The sequence below is a fragment of the Eretmochelys imbricata genome, chromosome 14, assembly GCF_965152235.1.
Source record: "Eretmochelys imbricata isolate rEreImb1 chromosome 14, rEreImb1.hap1, whole genome shotgun sequence".
Lineage (NCBI taxonomy): Eukaryota > Metazoa > Chordata > Testudines > Cheloniidae > Eretmochelys > Eretmochelys imbricata.
Window position 1 is genome coordinate 16,821,056 of NC_135585.1, and position 21,351 is coordinate 16,842,406.

General features: G+C 48.7%; 1 long non-coding RNA gene across 2 annotated transcripts in view; it reads left to right on the plus strand.

Moving 5' to 3' along the window:
- LOC144274761 (uncharacterized) overlaps positions 1-15,251 on the plus strand; it is a 24,667-nt gene extending 9,416 nt beyond the window's left edge. The window contains exons 1-4 of one of the 2 annotated variants that reach the window (XR_013347952.1): positions 10,498-10,547; positions 13,873-13,929; positions 14,581-14,658; positions 15,009-15,251. This is a non-coding gene — a long non-coding RNA (uncharacterized LOC144274761). Of the gene's footprint in view, positions 1-10,497; positions 10,548-13,872; positions 13,930-14,580; positions 14,659-15,008 lie in introns of those variants that run through there. The other variant, XR_013347951.1, reaches the window with a different exon arrangement.
- Positions 15,252-21,351: the final 6,100 nt, after the last annotated feature.

Sequence of the window (21,351 nt, forward strand, 5' to 3'; positions counted from 1 at the left end):
CTCTGGGGAGAGCGCAGATCTCACAGACGGCAGGGATCTTGACCATGTAGGGTTCTAGAAATCCATAGTGAAATCCTGAACGGGAAGCCAGTGCCGCTTCAGAGAATACCCCAAGAGGCAGCAGTCACGTCCTGAGTTAGCTGCAGCTTCTGGTCTTGAGGCAGGTCCTTGCAAGGATCCATCTGGGAGATGACAACGGCCACACGTCTGCATCACAGAGAAACAGTGCAGAGACGGGGGAGTAGCCCGAGGGCCCTGGGAAGCCGGTAATGTACTGTCACACCCAGCGCCAGACCAGCAGCATAGGTACAGCTGGGAAGGATGGAAGAGAGTGACTGGGGAAGTACAGGTTTCAGAGTAAAAGCCGTGTTAGTCTGTATCTGCAAAAAGAAAAGGAGTACTTGTGGAACCTTAGAGACTAACAAATTTATTAGAACATAAGCTTTCATGGGCTACAGCTCACTCCATCCGATGCCCACGAAAGCTTATGTTCTAATAAATTTGTTAGTCTCTAAGGTGCCACAAGTACTCCTGTTCTTTTTGGGGAAGTACAGTATCCTGCTGACCTCTTTAAGTGTGAGCATCTGGGGAGCTGGTGACTCTTAAATAAAAAAAAATATCCCCCCCTGGAATGAGCTGCCATCCGATATTACGGAGACTAACAGCTTAGCCAGCTTGTAAAAAAAGAGTATTCAAGCCTCTATGGAAAGTCTTGTGGAGAAAAGAAAATGGATGGGGGCCTGAGGCCCTGCCACACTCTGTGTTGAAGCAGGCATGGTGGACTGGTCCCTGGGTGATGGAGAGCCAGGGTAAGTGGTTGCTTGCCCTCCCTATAGCAGGAAGAGCCCTGGATGCCTCTGGATTTGTGGCAGGTTAGATTTTCATAGACAGGGCAGAGAAGCTGAGAGGGGAACCAGGTGTGTGTTATTGTGACTGGTGCAAAACTCACCCGTTGGGAGAACTGAAGTGAAACCACCAACTTCCCAGATGGAGATCTGGAGAACTGAAACTTTGTGGTTAAGCACAGCAGGTGAGAGTAGGGGGTAACCAAGAGGGTGCTTTAAAAACACTCCACATTAGATAGATAGATTAGATAAGGCCATGTGGGACAGGATTGTGACCCCAGGCTGTGCTGCTAACCCTCCTTGGGCCCTGATCAGCCTCCTATTTCTCCTTCCTCACCTCAGGCTCCAGGCTGCCATGCAAAGCCTTTCCCTCAAATGTCCTTCCGCAGTTACTACTACCCTGCTGCATTCGCTTAGGTCTATGCACCGTGTTGGCTGGGCACCCCGTACTTTGTGAGGCCAGGTAATCTGCCCCCTCCTGGAGTCCTAGTGGAACAATGAAGGGAAGGTTCTGAGCTGATCCAAGCGCCAATGTTCAAGAACCTGATCCAAATGTTACTACCTGACCCCACCACGAGTCCAGAGCGGTCATAAATGCAACCCTTGTCAGGGGCAGGCAGCTCAGCCGCAGCGACAGGGCTATTGGGAAACAAGCCAACACTTTCAACAGAATTCTCTTTGTTGAAACTTTACTTTGTGAAGCTGGTCTGCTCGTGGCAGGGGGAGCGCCGGAAAGCCAGCCTGCTTGGAGATTCCTGTCGTCTTGCATTTGGCGCCAGCGCATGAAGCAAACACTGTCAAGGAACCTAGGTCAGGTTCAAAGACAAGCTCCATTTCTTATTCAGATCACATTACCCAGGCTCCCCAGAAAGATTCATTGATTCAAATCTTAAAAGGAAAAGCCTTCAGAACCCATTAAGTCTGCCTTTCCCTTCCATCCCTGCTCTCGAGGTCTAGGGCAGGAAGCATTAACTAGGCTGCTTACATCACCTTGCTTTTGAACTGGGTCTCTCGCCATGTCAGTCAAGCTCATTTAGAACTGATAGGCTACATCCCAGGACAAGATGTGTCCTAAAGTGAGTTCACTGAGCTCTCTGGGCTGAGTCCGGCTGCGGAAAAGTGCTGTTTCGTCATTCCAAAGAATGGCCAGAAATCCCCTCTGTTCAATTAACACAGATCTTCAGCTGGTGGAAACTGGTGCAAATCCATGAGCTACGGTAATTTATACCAGCCGAAGATCAAGACCCGGTAACTGGGGAAGCTATTCCAGCCACAGTTCAGGTCCTGCACTGGATTCTTTGGGAGGTGCGACTTCTTGCTCACGACACTGAGAACCGTGAGCCCCTGTGTGACCCCTCTCATCCTCAGCAAGTGAGAGCTTTGATGCTGCTAAGATATGTCTCACTCCCTGACACACCTGTTCATCAGCCTGGCCAGCAAACTCTTCAGCACTCTGCTCAGCCAAGCCTTGCCTGGCAGGTAACAATGAGTGCATCCCAATCCCTGAGTACCCCAGAGACGTCTCTCTGCCGTGCCCAGTTCCTCTCACTGGACACTTGCAGAAGTTACTGAGTTTGCTGCCTCCAAAGAGACAGACACACACCAGTCTCTTTGGCTAGCTGAGGACTCACCCTCCAGTTTAATACACAGCCCTCAGATGGTTGTGTAATAAAACAAGGATATGTTTATTAACAAAGAACAGAGCTTTAAGTGATGCTAAGCAAGAATAAAAGAGACAGACAGGTTAGAAACTAAACAAAACCTGCTCTCTGGTGAGTAAAACTTAATTTCAGACAGTTAAAGTCTGAGTCTGAGCAAGTTTTTCACTTGTGTTAAATTTCCAGCAACTCTTGCCTCCCAGACCCAGAGGATCCAGTTTTCATAGGGGCAATGGTGCTGTGCCCTGTTGTCCCCTCAGAGAAGGATAACTAAAATGTCTCTGCCCCCCCTTATGTTACCCAAAGCCTTTAGGCTCTGTTTCGAAAGCCAGGAAGGTTTCCTGAGGTGCAGACTGTCTGCTGGTGTGATCACTAAGCAGTCTCCCTGCTTGTTTAGCTTGATGGCTTTGTTAACTTTATAGAATCATACACTTATATAGTTGTACGATTGGAAGGGACCTCGAGAGGTCATCTAGTCCAGTTCCCTGCACTCATGGCAGGACCAAGCATTATCTAGACCATCCCTGACAGGGGTTTTTCTAACCTGCTCTTAAAAATCTCCAATGATGGAGATTCCACAACCTCTCAGGGCAATTTATTCCAGTGCTTAACTACCCTGACAGTTAGGAAGTTTTTCCTAATATCCAACCTAAACTGCCTTGGCAGTAATTTAAGCCATTGCTTCTTGTCCTTTCCTCAGAGGTAAAGGAGAATAATTTTTCCCCTCTTCCTTGTAACAACCTTTTATGTACTTGAAAACTGTTATCATGTCCCCGCTCAGTCTTCTCTTCTCCAGACTAAACAAACCCAGTTTTTAAAATCTTCCCTCTTAGGTCATGTTTTCTAGATCTTTAATAATTTTTGTTGCTCTTCTTTGGACTTTCTCCAATTTGTCCACATTTTTCCTGACATGTGGCCCCCAGAACTGTGCGGTGCATGTAGATATGGACATGAAAGCCGTGGGGTAAAGGCACTGTATGTGCAGTGCATGTAGATGTGCTTTTGAAAGGGGAAGCGGTCATTCTGCTTTGTGTAAGCTGGACCTTTAAACCCAGAGGAGTCCCTTTGGCCGCTGTGAGCTGCCATCAGTTCAGGATGCAGAATGGGGCAGGTTGAGTCACTGTGGTCTGTCGGTCGGTCCGTCGATCTGTGGCTACTGCCAAAAAGGCGAGTGGTTTTCAGCCAGATAAGTAACATGCAGCAGTTATCTCAGTGTAAAATCCTGGTGCAGACAAGGTACCTGGAGTGTTTCCTGCGAGGTAGCCAGAGGAGGCAGTGCTATCCCTCTGCCCGTGGCTGACCTCACAACTTTTCCTTCTGGTGAAAACGACTGTGCTTGTCTGCACCAGGATTTTACAGTGGGACAGCTCACGTGTGAGTCGGCCTGTGGTTAAAGGCGCCTTCTTTTAGCAGTGAGAATAAAGCCTAAACATGTGTGTCCTGGACCCTGCCTTTGTCTTTCTCATGGAGACGTCTTTCTTGGTTGCTCTCCTGACCCTGAACTAAAAGTCACCTTGCCTAGGATATACATGGTTTGCATGGGAAAGTGAAATGGGATGGTGCATAAGCTAAGCACACTCTCAGAAGGCCAACAGTGGAAAAAAAGAATGAAGAGGTATGGGGAAGAGAGAAGACGTTGCTGCAGGTTTTCAGATGAGATTTGAAAAGGGACAAAGGACTGATGAGGAGACGGCTCCTTCGGAGGACAGGAGCTGCAGAGGGGAAGGCACCTGCATCACTTTCGAGCCTGCATGAGGGGACAGAGAAAAGAGGAGGGGAGTGGAGATGGACAAGGGTTAACAGATCGGCTGCAGGAGCAAATCCATGGGGAATTATATGTAGTCTGCAGCTTGTCAGATTAGCAGCGAGGGAGGGAGATGTGGGGAGAGGGCCGGCTATGGAGAGAGGGGTGAAACCAGGCTTCAGAGCCTTGTAAGCACGGGAATGGGGGGTGGCAAGGGATGGAAAAGGAGTCTGGAGCCATGTACCCAGAGAGAGGGAGAAAGCAGGGGTGGAGTACCTGCAGATGGCTGTGATGAGCACTGTAGGGCATTCAGACAGATCAGAAGGATAGGAGATAAGTAGGTAGAAGGCAGAAGGCAGCATATGGAAACCTTATGGCCAGAGACAGCAAGTCGGGGAGGGGAGGTCCATGTGATGGGGGAAGGGTGCATGCAGGACAGGATCACTACACAGAGGGGACACTTGCCTCCGGCCTAACATATCTGGGGTTGGCCCATTACATGAGAATGGGGTGAAAAGCCTAAACCAATTAAGAGCCAAAGGGTTCATGGCCCGGCTGCCCAGCCCCTTCCTACCCAAAGATCAGAGGAGTGTGTCCTCATTTGTTGCCCATTAATTACATCTGATCCTGCTCTAATCCCCTCTAAAACCGGTCATGAGAACCTGCAGGTGACTGAGTGACTGGGAAACAACCTGCTGGGCTCGCACGCTAGCCGTGGGAGCCGACGGGACCAGGCTGAGGGCAGCAGAGCTGCTCTGCCACGGCCCCCTCGGTAGTGCCAGGGATGTGGCCGGCCTCCTGCTTTCTGTGGTGATGGAGGAAGAGCCATGTGCACCACCCTCCTGGTCATCAGCACCCTGGCCATCCTGCTGCGGCGCCACTTCTTCAACAGGGTCGAACCGTACGTCCTTCCTCGCCTCTCTTTGCCTTGTGGTGGGCAGTGGGGAGGGGAGGGGGCACGGGAGCTGGTTCTTTCTAAGAAGCCCGGCTGCACCGGCACTATCTAGTGTGCTTGAAATGTATGGGTCTGCAGCCACAGGGGACAGTGGTTATTGCTACTGCTCAGCACCTGATCTAAGGTTATGGGTAGTTTCCATTTATTGTACCAGACACAGGGGGACTGCACCTCTCTGGCACCTGATACAGAGGTAGGCTTGATTTCACTTATATCAGTGACTCCACCAAGAGTCACACCGCTGTATAACTGGTGTGAGATCAGGATCAGGTCCCATACATGCCCTGGCAGATCCATGGCCTCTGTTATCCAACAAGCTTTTTCCTTCTCTGACTCTTATAATCCCATTTCGGGATCCTTGAATCTCTTTTATGGGCCTTGTTAGCACAACTTTGGGCTTGGTGGGGCAGGGCTGTGTTCTCGTCACTCCTGAACCCTTTTCAGACCTTAGGGAAATGTCTGCGGATCAAGAGTGTAAGGCTGTTTCCTTTCCGTAATGTGTATGCCCAATGCCATGACTCAGTGTATCTGATAACGCAGATGGTTTTGCATGGACATTAACCCGCATTTGCCCTTGTTTACTGTGATTGGGAAAGCTGCGACTAGCATTGCCGTGTATATAAATTCTGTGTCTCGGTTTGGAGAAATCTACACAGCCCGACTCTGTGTGTGCATTGGGAATGACATTCTTCTGCCGCTAATTACATACCAGCAGAACCGCATTTCCAAAGGAGCCTTCATCTGTGTTCTCCGTGTGTGGTCCAGAAGTGCTGAGTGTGCACCCTCAAAGCCCCCTGACGTTAACGAGAGCTGAGAGCTCTCAGGGATCTCACAGGAGCAAGCCCTGTGGAGTGCAGACCTGCAACCCTGCAGGTGCAAGATCCTGCTGCCAGTTTTAGTGCTGCTCTGTAACATTTTCTGGCAATATGTAAATGTCCCTTCTGTGCAGGGAGGGTTATGATTTAGGGCAGTCTCTACAAGGGGCTGAATTTGGCAATGAGCATTTAATAGCTAAGCCTGAGATGCTGCCACACTTTCTTACGTATTCATGAGTAGCCCCACTCAAGTAAATGTGAGGGTCACTATGTACTTCTCCGGACACATGCAGCAGGGGTTTGTTTTGTACAGCGGGACCTGCCTATGCAGCACTGAGCACGTGTAAAGCCTATTGATTTCAGTAATATTGCTATTTGTATTATAGTCACGTCTAGAGGCCCCACCTGCAATCGCTGTGTCAGGTGCTGTACAAACACACACTAAGAGACAGTCCCCACCCCAAAGAGTATGCCCAAGGTCACCCAGCAGCAGGTTTCTGAACTCACAGCAGACTGCCCTGTCTGCTGGACTCCATCGCCTCTCACAGAGGAGGGCTTAGTGGGTGGCTGAGGTTTTCAGCTCTCGGTCAGCACCTGCCCCAGTTTGGCTCAGATAGAAACAACTCAGCGCTAATGGCACCGTGCTCGCAGCGGAGAGGGATGAAAGCCCCCAAATGGCTTCGCTGCAATCTAGCAGGCCGAGCTGGAGTGGGGGAGCCTCTGCAGAGAGCGCAGCTGTTCTCTTCAAAGAGAGACTCAGCTTGAAGAGGTTTCTCTTGTAGACACTGAAATCTATTTACCGCCGGAGACTGGAGACATCTGAAAGCAGGTCGGTGAAATTGGCATTTAAAGAGCCAGCTTCCGTCAGGGCAGAGACGAGAAAGTGTCTGATTCTAAGCAGGGTCTGGATGGTCCAAGCTGCCTCCTGGACTGCCGGTAGCAGACACAGAATTAAAGACTAATTGGTTGCCCGAGAAAACATGTTATAAATAAAAGCCCACATGCTGGCTCTGTGCTATCCGGTCAGGAAGGGAAATGCCCTTGCACGGAGGGAGACAGGGCTGAGGAACTTGCACAGCTGACATTCTGCAGGCCCTCCACATGCTGAGTTGCAAAGGGCAGGACACTGCCTGGTAACAACAGCAGTGAAGCTGTGGCAGCATGGTACAGTGGCCACTTGAGTATGTACCCAGGGTCCCAAGCCAGCATGGCTACTCCTTGTAGCCAACTGCAGCGGCTTCACAGCTATTGTTACTCAAGCTAGTGTTCATCTAGCTCAGCAGTTTTCAAACTGTGGATCGGGACCCCAAAGTGGGTCGTGACCCCATTTTAGTGGAGTCACCAGGGCTGGCTTAGACTTCTGGGGCTCGGGGCCCAAGCCAAAGCCCGAGGGATTCAGTCCTGGGTGGCGGGGTCAGTTTCAGGCCCCCGGGCTGGGGCTGAAGCCCTTGGGCTTTGGTTTTGACCCCTTCCCCACCTGGGGCGGTGGGACTTGGGTGGGCTCAGGCTTTGGTCCCCGCTCTTGGGGTCATGTAGTAATTTTGGTTGTCAGAAGGGGGTCGCAGTGCAATAAAGTTTGAGAACCCCAGATCTAGCTAGATCACAGCTAGCTGGGACATGTCTACACGTGCAGCAATCACACCTCCCAGTTGCACTGTAGATGGTTGTCAAAGGGTGTGTTCCACCATGGTGATGTCACTACAGTAGCCTGTAGGTTTGAGTGTCAACCGCCCTGATACTCTGCTTGGAGAACTCCCACTCTCGGCACAAGTATTCTTTGTGGGTAGCCAGAACACAGCTCGTTTCACAGCCCAGGGGGACAAAGCAAAGAGAGAGTCTGGCTTGCAGTTATAATTTATTACTCCCTGCAGCTGTAAGTGTACATGGGGTGTTACAAAAAATAAAAGAAGACCCGGTCCCTGCTCTCAGCTCATGGCCTAAATCAACACATGAATCGTAACACTAGGCATGGGGAGGGAAATAGGTAGAGATCAGGGTTGGAATGTAGGTCGAAGATGTCTGGGGTGAGAGTGTGAAGTTTGAACTTGCTTCAGTAGGAGCCAGTGAGGAGGTGAAAAGACTCCAAAGTGTGTGTGATGTTGTCATAGGAGCAGGAGCAGAAGATTTGAAGGCCAGAAGAGGGCATTGTGATCATCGAGTCTAACCTCCTGCACAACTGAGCCCAGAGGACTTCACCCGATAATTTCTGCATCCAGCCCATAACGTCTTTGGAATGAAACCCACATCTCCCTGAGTCTTACTCCAGGTTTGAGCTACTAAGCCCCAGTGAGTCAGTCACGGGGCTAGCCCAGAGTAGAGGAAGGATTCACATTCAGGGGTTCCAATTCCATACAAAGGCACAAGACCATGCTTTCCATCTGTAACCCACTTGCAAAGTGCTGGCCACAATGCTTGTGGTGGTTAGTCATTATACGTCTCATGATGAAGACGTTCCCATCTGAAAACCAATCCCATAGTCAAGCAAAGCTCTCATCAACCTAATACGACATGGAAAAAAGCCACTCTGCTACATAAAAACAACGAGGAGTCTGGTGGCACTTTAGAGGCTAACTGATTTATTTGGGCATAAGCTTTCGTGGGTAAAAAAACCACTTCTTCAGATGCATGGAGTGAAAATTACAGATACAGGCATAAATATATATTGGCACATGACAAGAAGGGAGTTACCTTACAAGTGGAGAACCAATGCTGAAGGCCAATTTAGTCAGGGCGGATGTAGTCCACTCCCAGCAATTGATGAAGAGGTGTCAATACCAAGAGAGGGGAAATTACTTTTGTAGTGAGCCAGCCACTCCCAGGCCCTATTCAAGCCCAGATTGATGGTGTTTAATTTGCAAATGAATTGTAGCTCAGCAGTTTCTCTTGGAAGTCTGTTTTTGAAGTTTTTTTGTCGAAGTAGGGCTACTTTTAAATCTGTTATTGAGTGTCCAGGCAGTGTCACTCCATGCATCTGAAGAAGTGGGTTTTTTACCCATGAAAGCTTATGCCCAAATAAATCTGTTAGTCTTTAAGATGCCACCGAACTCCTTGTTGTTTTTGTGGATATAGACTAACACGGCTACCCCTCTGATATCTGCTACATAGGGGCCTTCCTCTTTCTCTGCCCATGCACCAAAAATCAGAGCGTGTGTTATGAGAAAGGATGAGTGCAGACACAAACGAGCAGCAGAGTGAAGATTAACTTATGTAAGATTCTCTGTACACTATCTGCGGTTTATGCAACTTGATGGTTGCAGGGGTCAGCCCTTGAGCTTCTGGTGTCCTCAGCTTAAAGTCTCATGAGTGGAGTGGATACTGTTCTTCTGCCTTGGCGTGGCCCTGCCTCTGCTCCTTGCTGAGTCTCTCCTGCCTCCAGGTCTCAGCTGCCAGAGGGGTGAGGGTCCCAGGTGTGTTTGCCAGGATGGATCAAATGTACACATGAGATTTCTGTCCATGGGAAAATAAAAGCCAATTGAAATTCTAAGCTGAACTAGTCTTTCCCTGGAAGGAAAGGGGATCAGGAATGTGACTTCCTGGGCTTTAAAGCTTTTGTTTTCTATATAAGTTATGATGTATTCTTAGTTTTAGCCAATAGTTGATGGGAAGATGATAGAGATTAGGCTGTATGTCAGAGGGTATTTCTGCTTTGTCTTTGTTTCTCGCACCCCCTCCTTGGTTCTCATTAGATGGCGCTGCCTTTCAGTAATATCTGTTTATCTGTTAATTATTAATAATACATTGTTTTATGTAGACGGATATGTGGCTGAAGGAAAGCTATAGGATGGTATGCTAGCCCTTTAAGGCTGGCTACCTGTCCAACAAGGTCCTAGTCCCAGTTTGGAACAGGGGAATTCTGGGAATTGTAGTTCCCAGGCTGCATGGGAACTGTAGGCCTGCTAGAAAGAAACGTGGGAAGTAGCATGAGAAGGAGGCTTCCAACCGAACAGGGGAGATTTGGGAAGGAGAAAAGACTTTGGACCTGTTGGATGGGTGCTTGGATGGTAGCAGAGCAAAGGACATAGCTTTGGGGGAGGAGGAGTGAGATTTGGTGTTACATAAACATAGCAGTGTAGATGTTCCCACTTGGGCTGGATCTCAGACCCTGGGCTTCAGCCCAAGTGGGAATGTGTATGCCGCTTTTTGAGCCCTGTCATGCGAGCCCCGTGAGCCTGAGTCTGCTGCCCTGGGCTTGGAGACTCGCTGCTGCCAGGTTTGGGGTTTTTTCTGCAGCGTAGACGTCCCCTCGGAGGCTGCCTGTTCTTTATCTCAGTTGCCAAGGTTGGCGCTTGGGGAGGAAGGGGGACATGAGCTCCCCTTTGATGGAGTGGGTCCAGCAGGATGTATAGGGCTCTCATACCCTGACTGTGGGGGTGACGGGGGAAGGCTTGGACTCTCATTTGGATGTCTGTTATCCCAGAAGGACAGAAGTTCTCCTAGTCTTGCCGGTGGGCTAATGAGGGGGAACCTGAGAAGTCGCTTGCAAGCATGAGAGCTAAACTGCTGCTAAAGAAGGGGTCTTCAGAACCCCAGGTCAGTGAAAATGGACTCAATAGCTTTACATCTCTTGGCTTTAACAGTTGTGCAGCTCAGTCCCATATGGAAATGGAGGTATGACCTCAGATAATTTCCACCATTGAAGCATGGCTGGCTGAGCTGCAGACAGGAGCAGCAGCTTCTTTCAACCGTGCTATGGAGCTTGTAGCTACAAACAGTGCAATCAGCATTAGCAGAAAGGCACAGACAACAATTGTATTGTTCATTTCTGAATGACTTTAAATATTCTCAAATTATCAAGGCCAAAAATACATTTCAAAACAACTATGCATGCAAATGGCACAACTAAGCGAAAAGCCTCCTTCTCCTAGAATGTCTGTCAAGCAATGACATCCTCCCACCCCTCCCCACCCCTGGGGTTGTTTCTTGTATCCATTTAGGTTGCTAGATACCCACTTTCCACTATTGTCATGTTTTAGTGCAGCATCAGCAGGGCCAGTTCCATGTCAGTCTGTGGATTAATTATAACAATTCTTGTATAAATGTCTGTGAACAAACAGAAGTTGGTGATGATACACTGGTTGCAACTAATGTTTTGTCACGCGCCTGTTTTTAATTAGTCTCGAGAAAAATCTGTGCAGAAGGCCATTTCGAGAGCTGCTGGTTAGGAGGGTGCTGTCCCTCAAACTGGATAGATGTTTGTTTAGCCCTCTCTTTGTTGGATTATTTTCTGTTTTATAGGTTTTTAAAAGAATTTATTTTACAGTTAATACCAGCCAATGCTTACTAATAGCCTGGCAAGTGAATACAGAATATATCAACAAAGAAGTAAGCCCCGCTTGTGAGTAAATATTAAGAATTCTCAGTGTACCTTGTACTAGAAAAGAAGAGGTTTTCTGATGATTAAACCACAGTGACAAGAAGACTAAACTCTTACATCTATCATAACACTGTTTACTAGCATACCATGGACTGGAATAAAAATCCGCTTTCTTTACCTTCAATGCAGATAAAACTTCTGTTTGTAGAATGTAATTAATCCCTCATTCACAGTCAAGAAGCTTAGCATTTCCTAGTAATAATTCCCTGATCATCTACGACTTTTTCTTTTCTTTTCATTTTGATTGAGTTACCAGAACACTAACAACCATTAAAAGCAGTGAATAACCCTAACCATTCCCTTCTCTGGTTCCCAATGCCTCTTGTTTGCTGTATCTGATCGATTGCCAACTCGCCAGGGCAAGGACTATTGTATAGTGTGTGTCTTGTATGGGGCTCAATCCTCCATCAACACTTAACTAATAAAGCTCAGATTTTCAAAAGTGCTTAGTTTCTCATTTAACAGGCAGCCAGATTTTTCTGAAGAATAGGTTGGCTGCTGAGCACTACAGAAAATCTGGCCATGTTTAGGTGCCTAAATGAAAGCTGATCCCCTGAAAAATTTGTTCCCAATTATGGGTGTTCAGCAGCTGAAAATCTGGACCATAACAGATAAGTATTTATTCCTCTCCACTATCAGATGTAACTTGGCAGAGAATGATGCTGAACCCACTACACCCAAAGGAACTCTGTTTTCAAAGCCATTCTTTATTCATTCATTGATTATATTACAATAGCACCTAAAAGCCCCGACCAAGATCAGGGCCCCAATTGTACTAAGCATTGTACACGTGCACAGTGGGTGATGGTCCTTGCCCTAGAGAATTTACAATCCAGGTACACAAACATTTTTTTAAAAGATGTGACTTAAAACCACAGACTTTGGTGAGGGGACTCAAGGGCACGTGTGGCCCTTTTGTCTCCCTTTCAGTGTGCTGGTGTCGCTTTAACAAATATCTGGCATGTTGCAAAATGAAATCCTTAACTTTGTAGCGGATTTGGTTTTTGCAGCATATTGACTGCTGTCTGTGTCAGGACCGGGCAGAGCAAAAATAAAAATAAAGGGGACAAACAAAGGTTAAGTGAACTGTTTCAAGTTCTGAAAGGTTTGAGTTGGGGGCAGAAGGTAAGGGGACCCTGTATTTGCCCAGGCTGGTTCACCCTCTCCACAGGAGGCAGTGCTCTTGATCATAACACAGGTGAAAAAGTCTGTACCACATGAGAAAGGAAATTTTTAAAAAAACCATTTAATTCCTGAACTTGCCTTCCTCACAGGCAATTTTGCTCTAATGCTCTGAACTCAGGAGCTCCTGAGTTCTAATTCTGGCTCTCACACTGGCTCGCGCTAGAATTGAAGGCAACTTGCTTATGCCTCCATTTTCAAATGTGGCCACTGAGTCTGCGCACCTCACTTCTTAGGCACCCAACCTGAAACATCTTAGTCTCTGTGCCTCAGTTTTCCCATCTCAATAATGAAGGTAACACTACTGGCCTGCTTCTCCAGGGATGGACTGGGATTAATTAGCAAGTGCCTGTAAAGCATTCTGAAGAGAGTAAGTGCTAAGTATTTTTACATGCCTGCCCACAATGTACTGCAGGATGTCGCAGGATTGCTTTTCTCTTGGATTATGCAAGAGCTAAATTAAGACCTGCTTAGGCAGTGCCTACTACCCTGCTCCATCATTAGTCTCTATGCACTCTGCAATGTAAAGGCGTGAGGAATGGGCCCTATTCAAAGAGGAAAGCCCTAACCCCACTGTACTGTTAAATATGCCCGCTGAGGTTTTCAAACACACCTAAAGGAGTAAGGTGCCCAACTCCCATTGAATTTCAGTGGAAGCCCAACTCCTTTGGGCTTCCTTTAAAAATTCTAGCCCGAAAGCCCCAGTGAAGGGCTGAGTGAGATAAGGGTGAGAAGGTGAACTGGTTGGAAAACGATGGGGGGGATGCGGATTGGGTGAAAAAAAATGTCTTTTTTTCACCCCAAAACTCGTATTTTGATTCAGAAATGATGCTGCAGCACTTCATAGGACCATGTCCCCATTCTCTATGAGATTGCCTTCCTGGCGGGACCACCTGCGCTGCACCCCGGCCTCCTCTCTTGCCAAGCCACTGCAGTGAATCGTGGGAGTCCCTGGCCACAGGTCACCAGCGGACACATTGTCCAGGCAGGGAACTCAGCCCACAGAGAACAAAGGGGCATGAGTTCCCCAAATCACAGCTCCCAGGAGGCACTGCAGTGGCATTTCCAGTCTGAAATTCGGGAGCTGGGTTTTTTCACTGAGAAGCCGAAATGTCCCGTGGAAAGCAGACACTTTTCACACACAAAATGAGTTCAGTCCATTTTCTGTCAAAAAGTTTCAGCAGAAAGCTTTTGGCCAGCTGGAGGGGAAAGAGGGAATGCTGGGTGCCTGGCTGTTCCCTGGCACTGCCCCAGGAGGTGAGTACATGCTGGTTCACCCTGTTCTTTTCCCTCTTTCAGACACCCTGGGGGAGCTGAGGAGCCCAGGCAGGAGGTTGGCTCGGACTCCCTCACAAGGTAACATTGCTTCAAAATAAAAGCAGGACATGGTGGCTGGGTGTAGGAAGGCCGTGTGGGCGTGAGAGACTTCCGAGCCCGGAGTTGGGAAAATCTTGGAAGCAAAACTCTAGCCTGGCATAGAGTATGATCATTATATTTCTGTTCCTCGCTGTCTTTTCAGGGACAGATCTGAGTGTTTATACCAGGGCTGTGCAAAATGGTGACAGGGCTTTTTTTCTCCCATGGAAATTTTCACAACAATTTCGGGCCCATAAAATGGCACTTTTTGAGGTAGCTTCATGACATGGGCCTTTCACGGGGGGAAAAGACACACTGGAGATTGAGTAACCCTGTCCTGAACCTGTTGTTGCTGTTTCAAGTAACCATTGAGGAAAAGCAGCAGGTTTCCTTCAGTTCCCAGCAAAAGTCCTTTCTCTGTGGATACCTAGTCGTAATTTGGGTCCTCCAGGAGAATCAGCCCACTTCTGCCATTTGACTGTGAGTGTGCCCAGGCTTCCAAGAGGCCATAGGGAGCAACTCAACCTGGCAGCAGGACACATCCCGCCCAGCCAGGAGGGTGCTGTGTGCATGATTCACAGCAGGTGTGTATGTAGGAGGAAGATTTGTATTGGACATTGGGGACGACCCATGGTTTTGTGCTTTGTGCAGGGAAACCAGAAAGTGAGCTCCCATCCCTGCAGGAGGCTGTCCCCCCACGGCTCTGATCCAAGGATCAGGAAAGGAACAGTAAGCACCTCATTGCATGCTACTAGCCACTGGCAGAAAACTCAGACCCTCTCACATGGGAGGGGAGTGGACGGGATAACCCAGGGACACCAGGGTTGTATGTAGGGGATGGACACTCAGTATGTGCACTCAGATCCACAGCAAAATTTCACAGCTGGCTTGATCACAACAATGGACTCTCTGTAAACCCTGGCAGCGTACAGGGACCTCCCACCTGTTCAGTGTATATAGGGGGGACGTTGGTCTCCAAGCTTCTTGCCTATCTCAGGACATGCTGCTATTTAATAAATAAAATCTTGTTGTGTTTTGTTTCTCAGTATCTCTGGATCTTCCCCCCACTCTGACTGCAGGTGCTGATCGTGTCATCACCTCAGCTTGTTCGGAAGCAGCCCTTCACTTCACACCAGCCGTGGTACAAGCAGCAGTGGCTGGAAGATATTGGCCAAGGCAACTAGCTACACTTCTGACAAACCCCATGCAACCAAGGGCTCTTATTGTGGCAGCTGGAGCTGAGGGGAAGAGGTTACCATGCCTTTAATATACAGCAACTACAAGATGGCCGACAGCCCCATGGAGACAGCAATGCCATCCAAAAGCCATGATGCAACCTCAGGGTCTGCGGTAACCAGGAAGTGATCACAATTCACCTGGGAGAAAGTCCTGCTCCCAGTGATCAGGGATACATGCCCTGGAGAGGGTTTCCTTTTATATGTTAATAAAAGATCACTTTGAAGACCAGCTCACTCTAGCCTATAGCATTAAAGGCGCATTTGCTTCTGTTAAATGTCAATCTCTTGGTGGTTTTATTTTGTCTATTAGCAGCAGTGACCATCACGTTCAGCGTTCAAGACCCTTGTTACTGCAGTGGGGAATATTTTGCATCAAAACTTAGGGCCTGAAAACAGCCCAAAACTGGGAAATAGTTGGGTTTTGGACAAAATGGCTCAGGCTCTTGGTTTTCCAATGAAAAATCTATTTGTTTTTGAGGATAACAGATACTTTCCATGACATCTTTTGTTTAATTAAAAACCCAGTTTTCCACTGAAAAAAAGTTTTGATGGAAAAATTTTGACCTGCCCAATTGAAGTTATTTATGGAACTTTCACTTAGAACTTCTAGACTTTCAAACACTTACTTGTTCTTAATTCTACCTTAGGCCTAGTCTACACTCAAAAGTATCAGTTTAATTAGGGGTGTGGCTTTTTTTTACTGAAATAGCTATACCGATCCAACCCCTGGTGTGGACACAATTATACCAGTGTAAAGGTGTCTTATCCCAGTTTAGCTTATTCCCCTGACTATACAGAAGCGCTATACTAATATAACTGCACCCACACTAAGGGGTTGTAGTGCTTTAACTAAACTTTCTAATGTAGACAATAATTTCCTAGTTTCCATAGTTAGACTTCTGTTAATGTCCGCAAAATGTTTTCTAATGGATTTTTTTTCCCCCTGAAGCATTTAATTAAGTCTTTATAACCTCAGCTCAATCGTAATGATGGTTTTTTGTCTGGAAATAACAATGGCCTTGGGGCAAAGAAAGTCATTGCTTAGCTGGAGCTGTTTCCATTTTTACAGCAGATTAGGAATAAAGAGGAGGACATGGAAGGTGCAGATAATTAGATATAAGAAGGATCAGGTGAAAGGAAGAGGCAGCACCGTGCATTCAGTGAGGGCAAAGCTGATGAAACGAAGGACTGTTCTGCTGAAGCTAGAATACACTAGAGCTTCCCAAGTAGAGCCCAGAGGGTCTGTTCATGTAAATTGGCTTGACTCCACTGATTTCAATAGAGCTAGGCAGATTTACATCAGCTGAGGACCTAGCTCTATGAGGCCTTACATTTTTTGTTGTATTGGCTTTTTTATTTTTAATCAGCTCAGGGCTTAAACCCATGGCCAGTATCGGGGTTACCTCGTTGATGATCACATTTAGCTCTAGTGCAATAAGAGCGTGGTTCACACAGACTTTACAGGATACGTTACAGAGCCCCTTTTAGCTGAGCATCTCAAAGTACATTAAAAAAGAAATCCTCACCTACTTTTGTAAACAACTGGGGAAACTGAGGCACAAAGAGGCGTCGGCCCACATGTTTGAAGGTATTTAGGTGCTGTTGTGCCTCTCATTTTCCAAAGGGATTTTAGCACTTAGGAATCAATGGGATTTTAGAAAATTAGACTTAAAAGGCCTGGTTTACACTACAGAGTCAGGCCGATGTAAGGCAGTTTATGTCGGCCTAACACTGTGTGTCTACACTACCATGTTGGGTCCGCCTATGAACATTGCCCATTACACAAACCTAATCACTCCAGCTCCCCGATAGGCATAGTGCATAGGTCCACGTAGCTGGGACAATGCAGCGTCTGCATCAACAGTGCATTACTTACATTGCCTGTTAGCTGTCAGCCCTGCACTGGGCTCACAGCCCAGAGCCCTGTAGCTGCCTCCCAATGATGGTTTGTGGCGGGAGGAGAGCCCAAGCCCAGCCACTTCCCAGGCTTGAGCTGCTCCCCCCACATTCCTCACTAGGAGGCTGCTGGACTTGGACTCGCCTTCTCCCAGCCCCCCCAGTCCCTCATCAAGGGATGGCAATGGGGCACTTGGCTGTCAGCCTCAGGGGTCCAGCTGTCAATGCCCCACAATGCCTCATGTCAATCGGTGGAAGCACTCCTGGTGAGGACGCACGCCGCTGACAAAAGAAGCAAGTGTGGACATGAACCACCACTTTAATTACTGTGGTGGCTGTATGTTGACCTAACTTAGGTGGACTTATTTTTGTAGCATAAGCTTAGGCTCCTAAATCATTTAGGCATTGAGCGCAGCAGTGACTGAGTATCTTTAAAAATCTGGGCCTAAGCAACTTGCACAAGGACAAATGTTGAGATAGTGGCAGGTCTCCCAAGGCACAGCTCTGAATTCACAGCCCCTTGCTCCAACCACTCTCTCCTTCCAGTAAAAAGAGAGGCAAAGAAGAAGCTAAGAGCTAGACCAAGAAATATATATTTTCAGTTAAGAGCTGTAAAAAAGCTGGTGAGCCAGCGAGGCAGAGACGGGGGTGCCCCAAATGTTAAGAGCTGCAGAGGAGGATGCTCTCGGACCAGTGCTATTACAGAGTTACAGTATCAGTGTGGAGGGGAGATACATTTCAGGTAACCACAACCATATTAGCAGTAGACCCTAGATGAGTTGGAACTGGAATCCCTACTCCCCACGTGCAGAACTTTGGGAAAGTCTGGATTCAGATCTGGAGCTGAACGTTGCAGCTCCAGTCCATCTCTACATTCAGTCTTCAGGGCTGTAATGAAAGTGTCTAGCAAGCAGTATTGTGGGATAAGCTGGAGTTAAAGAGAGCAGTGGGCACTGACAGGTGAGAAGAGAGGAGTACATGGGCAGCTGTGGCACCAAGCATATGAGAGATCGGGCTTGCTGAACTACTGAATGGGGATATGGGTTTGTAAACAAACACTGGCTGTGTGTGGGGCATAGTGGATTTTGGAGATGACGTTTCCCTGAGTCTTGGGAAAGGCCAGTTCCCTGCCTAGGAGTCTCCAAGGAGGTGCATTCCGTGAGAAGCCCTTTAGTTACTTGATTAGTTGCAGCCAGAAGCTGAGCTAATAATGGGTGGAGCCGCTTTCAGTGAATGGCTGACTGAAGATTTCTGGCCCACAATGAGGCATTTGCTGTCTGTGCTAAGAGTTGTGTGGATCCCAGAAGGCCCCTGATGGTTTGGAGGGAAATTTGCGTAATTTTATTATCCACATCCTCACTACCGGCCAAACCCACACTCCACTTAGCAAGAAAAACAAAACTGGAACTGCCAATCCTCTGGGAGCCTTCCTGGCCTGACACAGCTGCGCTGGCATTCTGCATTCTGGCATTTAACAACGACCAAGCTTCTTTGGAACTGAGATGCTGCCTGGAAAGGCTCAGCTGGGGCATGGCCCCAGTCACATGCGTTCCAGCCCGCAGCTCAGAGGTGGCCTGAGGTGGATGGAACAAAGTCCTGAGCCAGGCCGCAGCCTTGTCAAGGTATCCATGTTACACGGCCGTCGCCTTTAGTGAAGAAGATAGTTCCTTTCCCGGCCATAGCGCTGTCCTCCATCCTGGCCCCTCCCCTTGCTGGCTGCTCCTGGCTGACCCTTGTGAGTGCTGGGAGGAAAGAAGGGTTGTGACTCACTTTCTCTTCTTCTTTCCTCTCACCACCTCTTTAAAATAGACGTGCCCGGGGCCAAAGGGAAATGAAACCAGTATGCAGCAAAGACGACTCCATCTTGTTCTGAGTGGATGCGGGATGAGGCAATGGGGTCGGCTGGGAAGAACTTGCTTGTGCAGCTGGCAATGATGGTGGGAAGGCAGATCTTGGCACCTGCTCCCAGGAAAGAATTTTTGGCTTACTTCAGAACTGGTGGATGTGCCGCTGCTTTATCATCTCTCCCAGTGTGCCTGTGAAGAGATAAAGGGACCATACAGCAGTACAAAGTCCAGGAAATCAGCAGGGAAGGCACCTATCTCCATGCACGACTGGTCCACCTCTCCCCTGAATGCTCTCCAAGTCTCATCTCCTCCTCAGTCCTTAGGCTTCTCCCTCAACGTGCACCTGACCTCAGCCCCTTGCCATGCTCATCATTGTTCTGCCAGTTGACTGAAACCAAGTGTGTGTGGGGCAGGGGTTTTTCTACAGAAACTTCTTGCCCTTCAGAACCTCTCCTTAGACGTGAAAGGTCCCTGTCTCTTTGGGGCCAGCTGGGCTTTTCCCTTTATAATTCCTTCCCTCTCTTCACCACATGGGGAGAAGAGCTGTGCAGAAGCTCAGCCAATGTGTTCCTCTGGGAAAAAGTATAAGAGCCATCTCCAATATGCAGCAGATCTCATTAAAGAGAGCTGTGATACTTTGGCCTGGAGGCCTCTGCCCAAGGCATTAAAGGAAGAGCAGAAATAGCAGAGCAGGAAAGAAGTGTTCATAATGAGATCTGGAACTGCACAAAACTTGCCTGCTTTGGGGTTTGAAACGCCAACCAGTTTCCCACGGCTTCAGGCCTATTTGCCTCCCTCTTTGAATCTGAACTGCCTCAGATCCCAGGGGCATGTGGATCCAGAGTTCAGCCCAGTCTAGATATGGGAATCCAGATTCCAGGGGGTTTTGGATAAGGCTCATTAGCAAGAGGGGCTGGCGGCAAACCTCGGGTTGGAGCCCAGAGTTCTAGGATGCTTAAGGTTGGATAGGCAGTGAGTTATATGGGCCTGAGGTGCCCGTGCTTCACCAACATTCAGGAACATGGGCTGGGCTCCATCAGTGTTTGGGCTTATATTTAATCAGAGCCATCCCGTCCATAGGACGGACTGGGGCAACTACCCTGGGCCCCGCGCTTCAGGGAGACTCAGGGTTCAGGGCAGCCTGGGAGATGGGGGGGGGCCTGGTACTGGCAGCAGTGAGCAACCCAGCCCGAGCCCGCCCTGCCTCTTTCTGCCCCTGCTCTTTCCCCACCCCCATTCCACCCTTTCCCCCAAGCCCCTGCCCCAGCCCCACCTCTTTCCAGCTTCCACACCCCTGCCCTGAGCGACGCTGGGAGCCAGCAAAGCAGAGCGGGGCAGGCTGGGGCCAGGTCGCTCGCTGCTGCTGGTGCCACACCCCCCCATTAGCCCCCCAGGCCACCCTGGACCCTGTGTCCCCCTGAAGCACGGGGCTCCCCAAAGTGCAGGGCCCAGGGTGGTTGCCCCGGTCCGTCCTATGGACAGGATGGCTCTGCTTGGACCCGTTCTGGGCACCACCAAAAATTATACAAACCTGGCACCCATGTTGGAGGGCTAGTTTAGATCCATCTCTCTACTCTAGGGTCGCTGGGCCTAGTGTGCCTGGGGACCTTCACCTTAAAGCAGTTGCCGTCACAGTGAGCTTCACAAAAGCAGGTGAAACTCTATGGCTGGAGTTCTCAGAGTTCTTTCAACCCCCAAAGAGGGAATGAAAGTGGTGAGGTGCAAACCCCACACAAACTGAGCCTGAAGAAACCCCCTAGGCGCTGTCCTGGGAAAAGCTGAGCTTCCTGCAGCCCTGAGAGGTGCTATTACAAGGCCTTTTCTTAGCTTGCCAGCTATTTTGGACACTATTAAGGCTGAATGCTGCTCTGCTACCTCATGACACCCTTCCCCACCTCCATCCCGCCGGTCAATGTAGGTTAAACAGGTGCAAGTGAGAGTCGAACTGGGCCCTTAGTCTTCCTGGTTTCTTTCCCAGATGTTCTGATGCAGACTTTGGAGGGAGAGGGGGTTGATCTTAGCAAAGAGGCTCCATCAATTTAAGTCCTGATTAGTGGCAGCTTTTCCTGCTCTAGCCAAGGGGGAAGTGCCAGTCCAGCCCACACACACTGAATGGCTCCTACTACAGTGTTGCCTATGTCTTGCTCTCTGTGGCAAAGCTGGTCCTACTCAGAGAACCTCCATCCAGACTAACGTACCCTAGGTGCTACCTCCCCCTGCTCCAATTAGAAGACTGCAGCCTGTGTTCTAGGCCCAGTGTTCTGAAGGTAACTTGCCTCCTATATGTTTCCTTAGGGCCGAAAAGCTAAAGCGGGTGCGGGGAAAGGGATTGACTGCAAGTTTCCCAGTATTTCATGGAACAAAGCATGCCCTTTCAGGCTGCTTTGGGGAGAGAGGGGGTTGCATACCACTAATTAATGCTGATTTATTAAGAGGGCCAG